Source organism: Homarus americanus, unplaced genomic scaffold, assembly GCF_018991925.1.
Source record: "Homarus americanus isolate GMGI-L3 unplaced genomic scaffold, GMGI_Hamer_2.0 scaffold24694, whole genome shotgun sequence".
NCBI lineage: Eukaryota > Metazoa > Arthropoda > Malacostraca > Decapoda > Nephropidae > Homarus > Homarus americanus.
The window spans coordinates 1,493,027-1,502,940 of record NW_024732780.1 but is presented as its reverse complement, the minus strand read 5'-3'; positions in this window follow the sequence as shown (position 1 = coordinate 1,502,940).

The window sequence follows — 9,914 nt, the reverse complement described above, 5'->3', positions numbered from 1 at the left end:
AAATTTCATGAAAATTTTCCCACAATTCTGATAAATTTTGGGAGATGATCTTGTTAGTTAATTCTTTTTACAAACTCATTTCGGTATATGCAAAACGAAAAGATCTTAAGGGAAACCAAATGAGACATCACGAATCTCCATCACGTAGAGAGAGAGAGAGAGATAAAACAAAAGAAACAAATAAATTAATAAATAGACTCGACAAGTTTTTGGTTAGCTTATTTAAGTAGAAATGTAAATATATTTATATTTTTTTTTACAGGGATTAGCCCACCCGGGCACAGGTCACTGACCTACATCAGGGCCTGAGGGGGGGCGAAAATATAATAATAATAATAATAAATAATAAAAAATAAATAAATAAATAAAATTATAATAATCATAACCATAAATAACTAGATAAAAAACTAAATCTATAGTGAGAAACGATGAAGTATATGTATGTTGTGTTGTCAATAGTGAGAGAAACAATTGAGACCCTGCAATTGTGTGTAAATGAGGCAGAAAGTCAGATGAGCAACCTGGGACTTGGTCACAATTTTCGTGATGCCATATGGCAGCAGGGTCTACCATTAGACAACACATTATGCTTCCAATATCTTCCCAGGCGGTAGTGCTTCCCTGTTTGATAGCTGCCTATTACCTATATGGCGCTTGGTTTAAGCTATACGGGCATTATAAGAGTGGCTGGGGTGCTACAAGGTGAAGTGGGTTGTTAGTGCAGTGAAGCTTGAGGGCCGCAAATTAATTCAGGGCAGGATGCAAATGCATTACAGGAGGATCTAAATAAACTGCAGAGGTGGTCTGAAAAATGGCAAATGAAATTCAACACCAGCAAGTGTAGCATACTTAATATTGGAAGAACAAATACTTATAATGTATACAGCCTTAACAACATCAACCTGGAGAAGTCGACTTGTGAAAGAGACCTATGGGTACTTGTAAGCCCGGACCTACGGCCTAGAAAACAGTGCGTTAATGTTCGAAATAAGGCAACCAGAGTATTGGGTTTTATATCTAGAAGTGTAAGTAACAAGAGTGCAGAGGTCTTATTGCAACTATATCTTGCGCTAGTCAGGCCGCACCTCGATTATGCGGTTCAGTTCTGGTGCCCCTATTATAGAATGGATATAAATTCACTAGAGTCGGTGCAGCGAAGAATGACAAAATTGATTCCGGGACTTAGAAACCTTCCATATCAGGATAGGTTAAAGAAACTTAACTTGCATTCCCTAGAAAGACGAAGAGTGCGGGGAGATATGATAGAAGTATTTAAGTGGGTGAAAGGAATCAATAAAGGGGATATAGATAAAGTTCTTATAATATCCGAGCAGGATAGGATTCGGAGCAACGGATTCAAGTTGGATAAGTTTAGGTTTAGGAGGGAGATAGGAAGAAACTGGTTCACAAATAGGGTGGTGGACGAGTGGAACAAGCTTAGCAACTTTGTAGTAAGTGCGGGAACTCTGGAAAGTTTCAAAAGGAGGCTAGATAGATTCATGGATGATAGAGAGTGGTAGTCACTCTCGACAGGAGCTGCCATGCACAGGCCAACCGGCCTATTGCAGACTTCTTATTTTCTTATGTTCTTATGTAACATGTAGGAATAAGAGTTAAATTAAAAAGAGACACTTGGCATTAAGTTACCCTCACAATTGCGGCTTTAATCTCTCACAAGAGTTGCCAGATACTGTTGACAACTTTCAGACTCGTTCGTGATATTCGTAGTTTCCTCCAGATATAATCTATCTCTCAGGCATGTCCCCAACAGAGACGCCAGATGTACCTTACACTCCATGCTTAGGCTTGTCTCCCCTCTCCCCAGACACGTCCCCCCTCGTTGCTCGGGAACACTCCACTAACCTTCTGTTTACAAACACCGCAATGCTGTTTATATTGCACCTATTGTTGTGTTGTTATCCTGTCTACTGTTGTTGCTGCTGTTATTCTTGTAAACATTGTTCTCTGGAGTTGTTGTTTATGATATTATAAAAATATCTAATAATACAAATAAATACCACTACTACTACTACTTTTTTTTTACGTGGACTCCAGCCTCCCCCAATAGCCACACCTTCGCCGCCATTTTATTACCTTAAAATTCAATTTTCAATTTCAATTGTTTATTCCTTGAAAGAGGAAGCGGGATCCTAGTGCTGTCACTAGGTACCCCTGTACAATGACACCAGGAAGCATCTGGCAAGTGTGACAAGTATATACAGTATAAATATTATAAAGGGGCTTACTAAAGCCTAAGGAAGGAAGGATATTCCTTTAACACCTTAAAATTAACTATCCTAATACATAAGTAGCTACCCTAGTGTGTTGGGTTAGTTGAGCCGCAGATCTATGCGGCTAGATAGATTCATGGATGATAGAGAGTGGTAGTAACTCTCACCAGGAGCTGCCATGCACAGGCCAACCGGCCTATTGCAGACTCCTTATTTTCTTATGTTCTTATTCAGTGACTGTTGCCTCGTAGTAAATATATTCAACTGTTGTCGGCTACTACTACTACTACTACTACTAATAATAATAATAATAATAAAAAATCGTCATGACCTTTACTTAAGATTACCCAAATTCAACACTGGATTAGCAAGTTTCACCCACGCTGTGATGTGATGGTCTCGGTGTTGGTTCGCTGTTTGACCTATCTTGATCTTTAGCCTTTAGTTTCTTGACAGTGAAATCGCTTTGTTCTGAGTCATGATCTAATCCTCTCCCTTAGTTATATATGTTCACGCACACGCACACACACACACACACACACACTACAAAGGTAACGATTTAACCCCTCTGTGTAGCAAATAATAATAATAATAATAATAATAATAATAATAATAATAATAATAATAACAATAATAACAATAATAATAATAATAACAATAATAATAATGAGATGCGATGTGGTTAACTGAATACAGTAATCAACCCGTCCCATATAGTCTTTGATTTCAATCCCGCCGCCGGCCATTGGGTTGGACCCCCACCCCCCAGTCGACCAAGCTGCAGAATGTACCCAACTACACGTCCGAGTAATGACAGTTGACTAAGCACCATCTATGTGTGTACCATATATATATATATATATATATATATATATATATATATATATATATATATATATATATATATATATATATATATATATATATATATACTGGGCCGGTCAGGAGTATGGGTCCCACTTTCACTATCATCTTATCATCATCAGCTTGTATTCATATCCTTTACGATGACCATAATGGAAGTATTTTTCAGTTTTACACATAAATCATTACAGGCATAAAAACAAAAATCTAATGCGTGGATATTCCGGGAAGGGCAGACATTTTTGCAGTGGCTGGCAGAGAGCATGACAACACGCGAGGAGGACAGCTCAGGTGGCGGCCAACTGAGTGTGTCAGTAAAACTAAGTTAGTCTGGTTCCCCTGCCCACACTGCTGGCTCACTCACTGACTGTCTGATTTACTCACTAGCAGATTTATTGTGTAACTAGCGATTGATTGACTGATTGATAGTCTGACTATTTGATTGACTGGTTGTATATGTGGCACAGTAATATATATTGACTGTACAACTGTCATACTGAATTTCTGGTTACCCAACTGTATGGCGGTGTAACAAAAAGCGCGACTAGCACAAGGTGGGAGTTGTAGGGAGTACAGTACGTGGTAGTGTCGGCCATTGTGCCAGAGTACAGTGAGTCGTGTGAACCTTTTAACGTACTGTATAGGGAGATGACCTGCTACACCCTCCTACACCAGTTACACTTGTGTCACCTCCTACACCAGCTACACTTGCGTTACCTCTTACACCAGCTACACTTGTCACCTCCTACACCCTACTACACCAGTTACATTCGTCACCTGCTACACCAGCTACACTTGCGTCACCTCCTACACCAGCTACACTTGTGTCACCTCCTACACCAGCTACACTTGTGTCACCTCCTACACCAGCTACACTTGTGTTACCTCCTACGCCACCTACACTTGTGTCACCTCCTACACCAGCTACACTTGTGCCACCTCCCACCAGCTACACTTGTGTCACCTCCCACACCAGCCACACTTGTCACCTCCCACACCAGCCACACTTGTGTCACCTCCCACACCAGCCACACTTAGGTCACCCTCCCACACCAGCTACACTTGTGTCACCTCCTACACCAGCTACACTTGTGTTACCTCCCACGCCACCTACACTTGTGTCACCCCACACCAGCCACACTTGTGTCACCCTACACCAGCCACACTTGTGTCACCTCCCACACCAGCCACACTTGTGTTACCTCCCACGCCACCCACACTGTCACCCTCCCACACCAGCCACACTTGTGTCACCTCCCACACCAGCTACACTTGTGTCACCTCCCACGCCACCCACACTTGTGAGCTCCCACACCAGCCACACTTGTGTCACCTCCACACCAGCTACACTTGTGTCACCTCCTACACCAGCCACACTTGTCACCCCACACCAGCCACACTTGTGTCACCTCCCACACCAGCCACACTTGTGTCACCTCCTACACCAGCTACACTTGTGTCACCTCCTCCACCAGCTACATTGTGGCACTCCACGCCACCACACTTGTGTCACCTCCCACACCAGCCACACTTGTGTCACCTCCCACACCAGCCACACTTGTGTCACCTCCACACCACACTTGTCACCCCACACCAGCTACACTTAGGTCACCCACCAGCCACACTTGTGTCACCTCCCACACCAGCCACACTTGTGTCACCTCCACACCAGCCACGCTTGTCACTTCCCACACCAGCCACACTTGTGTCACCTCCCACACCAGCCACACTTGTGTCACCTTCACACCAGCTACACTTGCGTCACCCACACCAGCTAAATTAGTGTCACCTCCCACACCAGCTCACTTGTGTCACCCCACACCAGCCACACTTGTGTCACCTCCCACACCAGCCACACTTGTGTCGCCTCCCACACCAGCCACACTTGTGTCACCTCACACCAGCCACACTGCGCCCAAGCCAAATTAGTGTCACCTCCTACACCAGCCACACTTGTGTCACCTCCCACACCAGCCACACTTGTGTCACCTCCTCACACCAGCTACACTTGTGTCACCTCCCACACCAGCCACACTTGTGTCACCTCCCACACCAGCTACACTTGTGTCACCCCACACCAGCCACACTTGCGTCACCTACACCAGCTAAATTAGTGTCACCTCCCACACCAGCTACACTTGTGTCACCTCCCACACCAGCCACACTTGTGTCACCCTACACCAGCTACACTGTGTCACCTCCCACACCAGCTCACACTTGTGTCCCTCCCACACCAGCCACACTTGTGTCACCACCACACCAGCCACACTTGTGTCACCTCCACACCAGCTACACGGTCGCCCCCACACCAGCCACACTTGTGTCACCTCACACCAGCTACACATGTCACCTACACCAGCTAAATTAGTGTCACCTCCCACACCAGCCACACTTGTGTCACCTCCACACCAGCCACACTTGGGTCACCCTCACACCAGCCACACTTGTGTCACCTCCTACACCAGCTACACTTGTGTCACCTCCCACACCAGCTACCCTGTGTCACCTCCCACACCAGCTACACTTGTGTCACCTCCCACACCAGCTACACCTGTGTCACCTCCACCAGCCACACTTGTCACCACCCACACCAGCTACACTGTTCACCTCCCACACCAGCCACACTTGTGTCGCCTCCACACCAGCTACACTTGTGTCACCTTCTACACCAGCTACACCTTGCGTCACCCACACCAGCTAAATTAGTGTCACCTCCCACACCAGCCACACTTGTGTCACCTCACACCAGCCACACTTGTGTCACCTCCCACACCAGCTACACTTGTGTCACCTCCACACCAGCTACACTTGCACCTCCTACAACAGCTACACTTGTGTCACCTCCCACACCAGCTACACCTCAGGTCACCTCCCACACCAGCTACACTTGTGTCACCTCCTACACCAGCTACACTTGTGTCACCTCCTACACCAGCCATAACTTGTGTCACCTCCTACACCAGCTACACTTGTGTACCCTACATTTATATATAAATACTACTGTCTATTAGACAGGGCTAATACAAAGAAACAAGACATATAGAGTGGCGAGGAAGTTTAGTAACTGTTCACACACACACACACACACACACACACACACACACACACACACACACACACACACACACAGCTGCCCTAGAATTGGTGATACATGCACAAGTATACCAGGCGATCAATGCAAACTCAATGCCCATTTACGTCACGAAATTTGTAAGATGTGGTGCTGGGTGTGGTGGAGGGGTGGGTGGGTGTGTTGGGTGTAGGGGAAGAAAGAACAATAAGCGACGTTATCAGCAGTGAGATCCTTCACACACACACACACACACACTTCCTATAGTTCACGCAATTTATTGAGGGTCTTCAGTCTTCCAGCTCGTTAATTATAGCAGTGTAATTTTCACCCAATTATTGTTTGGTCGCATTTGTTGTTCGGTGTTACTTTTTCTGGTCACTGTTGTAATGCCTCTTTATTATTATTATTTTTTATTATTATTGCCATTATATTCCTGTTGCAGATATATGAGAGAGAGAGTACAGTCCAGTTATCCGTCCTCCTAGTCACAGGCCTGGCACTTGACATTATTAGGGACCTGCCACGCTTTGTATAAACAGATGAAATGTACCGGAACTTTACCCCACACACTCATCATTCTCTCACTTTTATGTAACTTGAAAAACCTATGACCCTTCAGGCTTTACGTACTTAATGTAAGAGTCATAAAGGCAAGTATGAACTTTGCATACTTCCCAGATGAGCGCTGTAAACGCTTCTGGCTTCACCTTGCACAGGATGTAAGGGTGCCCAATAAACTAGCCCCCTTGGGGCAAATCTGAAAATCTGTACAGTCCAGCTTATATAATTTTTTGTACCTACATATGACGGCTGACAGAATTATTGATTATGTGAACCTTATACTTTTGTGACGCTATTAATGCTTGGATTGATAAATAAGATGAACGTATTAACAATAACAACAACAACTTATCAATATATAATGGCCTAAGTATAGTCTTATGTTTAGTTAAAGATATTTCAGTGATTACATATCTAAAAACTATCTTTACCACTAGTGTCTTCACCACGCTAGTACAGTCTTACGTAATACACTTTGTCTCCTGTACACCGAGGGTCCAATTACATATATACCCTATTATCAGAAATAAGCCGTAAATCATTATCATTATCAGTTTTATTACTCACACACATTTATGTCACAGGTTGGTTCATTCACACCCTTGGTTCAATGTGTTGAGTAAAAACACTGAGGGTATTATTATTACAGCGGTCCGAACCTGCTCAACTGCACACAGCTGTGAGTGTATCTGACCACACCGACACTTTCGTTCTTCCTCACACACCTGCACCAGCCAATCAAAACTCATGCCCAGGAATTTGTGAGTTTATAATACGTTGAGGGTGCAAGTGGGCGGGCTGTTTTATGTACCTTGGCCAGGGTATACGATACGCGCTGTTATATTTCAACACTGGTTTGAAACAGTTGGATGCTTATATGAGCAATTGGGGTTAAAATAAGAACATAAGAATGGAGGAAACTGCAGCGGGCCATTATTCATACTGCAGTCCTGTTTACACCCAACCTATTGCTCATATAAGCATCCAACCTATGTTTGAAGCTTTCAGCGTATTCGAGTTAATGATGATATTTGTAACTTGTTCCATTCATCCACTACTCTGTTTCAAACCAGTGTTTACCACTTCACGCCGAAATCTAAATTTGTCTAATTTAAAATCATTGTTATGAGTCGCTCCTGGTTGGTTAGTTTGAGTACCTTTGTAATGTCTCCGTTGTTTAACCCTGACTTCCATTTATACACCTCTATCAGGTCGCCCTCGCTCTACGTCTATCCAGGAGTGCAAATTAAGATGCTTTTAACCTGTCTCTATACTCAAGGTTCCTATGCCCGGGATTAGTCTTGTCATTCTCCTCTGAATTCTTTCCAAGGATTCTATATCCATTCTGTAATACGGTGACCAGAACTGAACTGCGTAATCCAGGTGTGGTCTCACAAGAGCAAGATACAGTTTTAGGATGACATAGCTAGTCTTGTAACTCACACTTTGTATGAACCCAAGTACTTTATTAGCCTTGTTACGAGCAAAAGACATTGTTTACTTGGCTTAATTCCCACTTATCATTATTCAAAATCTCTCTCGCAGTCGGATTTCTATGGCATAGTTGTTCATCTGGTATCTGGTTTCTGTTTACATCTCCTATACTGAGTGCTTTACATTTGTCCATGTTGAATTTCATCTGCTATTTTTCAGACCATTCGAAAAATTTGTTTAGATCTTCCTGTAGTTTTATGAGTCCTCGTCAGATTTAATAACGCCTATTTTAGTGTCATCAGCAAATTTGCTTATGTTGCTGTCTATGCCGATATCTATGTCGTTTATGTATATAATAAATAATAATGGTCCAAGTACTGAGCCTTGGGGAACTCCACTTGTGACGTTGTCTAATGAGCTTAGTGCCATTAATGCTCACTGGCTGTTTCCTGTCCTGTAACCACGCCCTAATCCATTTAAGGATATTACTTTTGATACCATGTGCTTTACCTTCTAATTAGTCTTTCGGGGACTCTGTCGAAGGCTTTGCTAAAGTCGAGATTACCACATCATAATTGTGCCTCGTCCACCGATTCTTAAACTGATGAAAAGAATGTTAATAGATTAGTTAGACATGAACGTCCGCTTGTGAAGCCATGTTGGGAATCATTGATCAATCGGTGCTTCTCCAGGGTGATTTCGAATAGAGTTTGAAATGATTGCTTCCAGTAATTTGCCTACTATTGATGTTAGACTGATTGGGCGGTAGTTAGAGGATAGTGATATATCCCTTCTTGAAAATCGGTATTAAATTCGCTATCCTCCAGGATTCTGGTACTACACCTGTTTTAAGGGGACTGGGACTGCAGTATGAATAATAGGCCCTGCAGTTTCTCCATTCTTATGTTATTATGTTCTTATGTGTGTGTGTGTGTGTGTGTGTGTGTGTGTGTGTGTGTGTGGCGGAGTGTATGCTGTACTTCTGCCTCTCCGTGAGCAGCAGAACAAGGACAACCACCACGGACCCTCAGTATCAACAGTAATCCTTTATATGTACAGCTGCCGGACCTCCAGCTATCCGGCTACATACATTTTTGTGTTCGTCTCCATCCGGCTTACCTGCAGAACAACAATGATTAGTTAAGCTCTGTCGTGGCAGGATTATGTGGAGGGATTGGTCAAGTAACTGGAGGACTGACGGGAGTGAGGATTGCAGGTGGTGGAGGATAATCTATGACTGGGTGATGTGTGACACACACACACATACACTGTAAATATAGGGACTGGAGTAGGGTTGACGGGGAAGGGCGCAGTCCCCCCAAAATAAGAGGGTGACTTAAAGAATCTAGACACGAGTTATTTCACCTAAAGATTAACCACCTAACAACCTAACCTAATCCCCAAATAGTGTTAAGGTGGTTAATCGTTAGATAAAAGAAGATGGAGTGGAGATTCTTCTAGTGATCCACTTTATAAAACAATATATCACAGATGTCATCACAGTAAACATCAATTGTAATAACATTAAAAATTCCTGAGTATGCTATTAATGGCATTAAAATTAACTGATATAAAACATGAACAATAGAGTAAAATTATTATTATTATTATTATTATTATTATTTTATTATTATTAAGTAATTAGTAGTAGTAGTAGTAGTAGTAGCTGATCTCGAACAGAAGCAGCAGCCCAGAGTTATGTTACAGCCTGGATGAGATGTCGACTGTCCTTCTCTCTCTCTCCTCCTTCG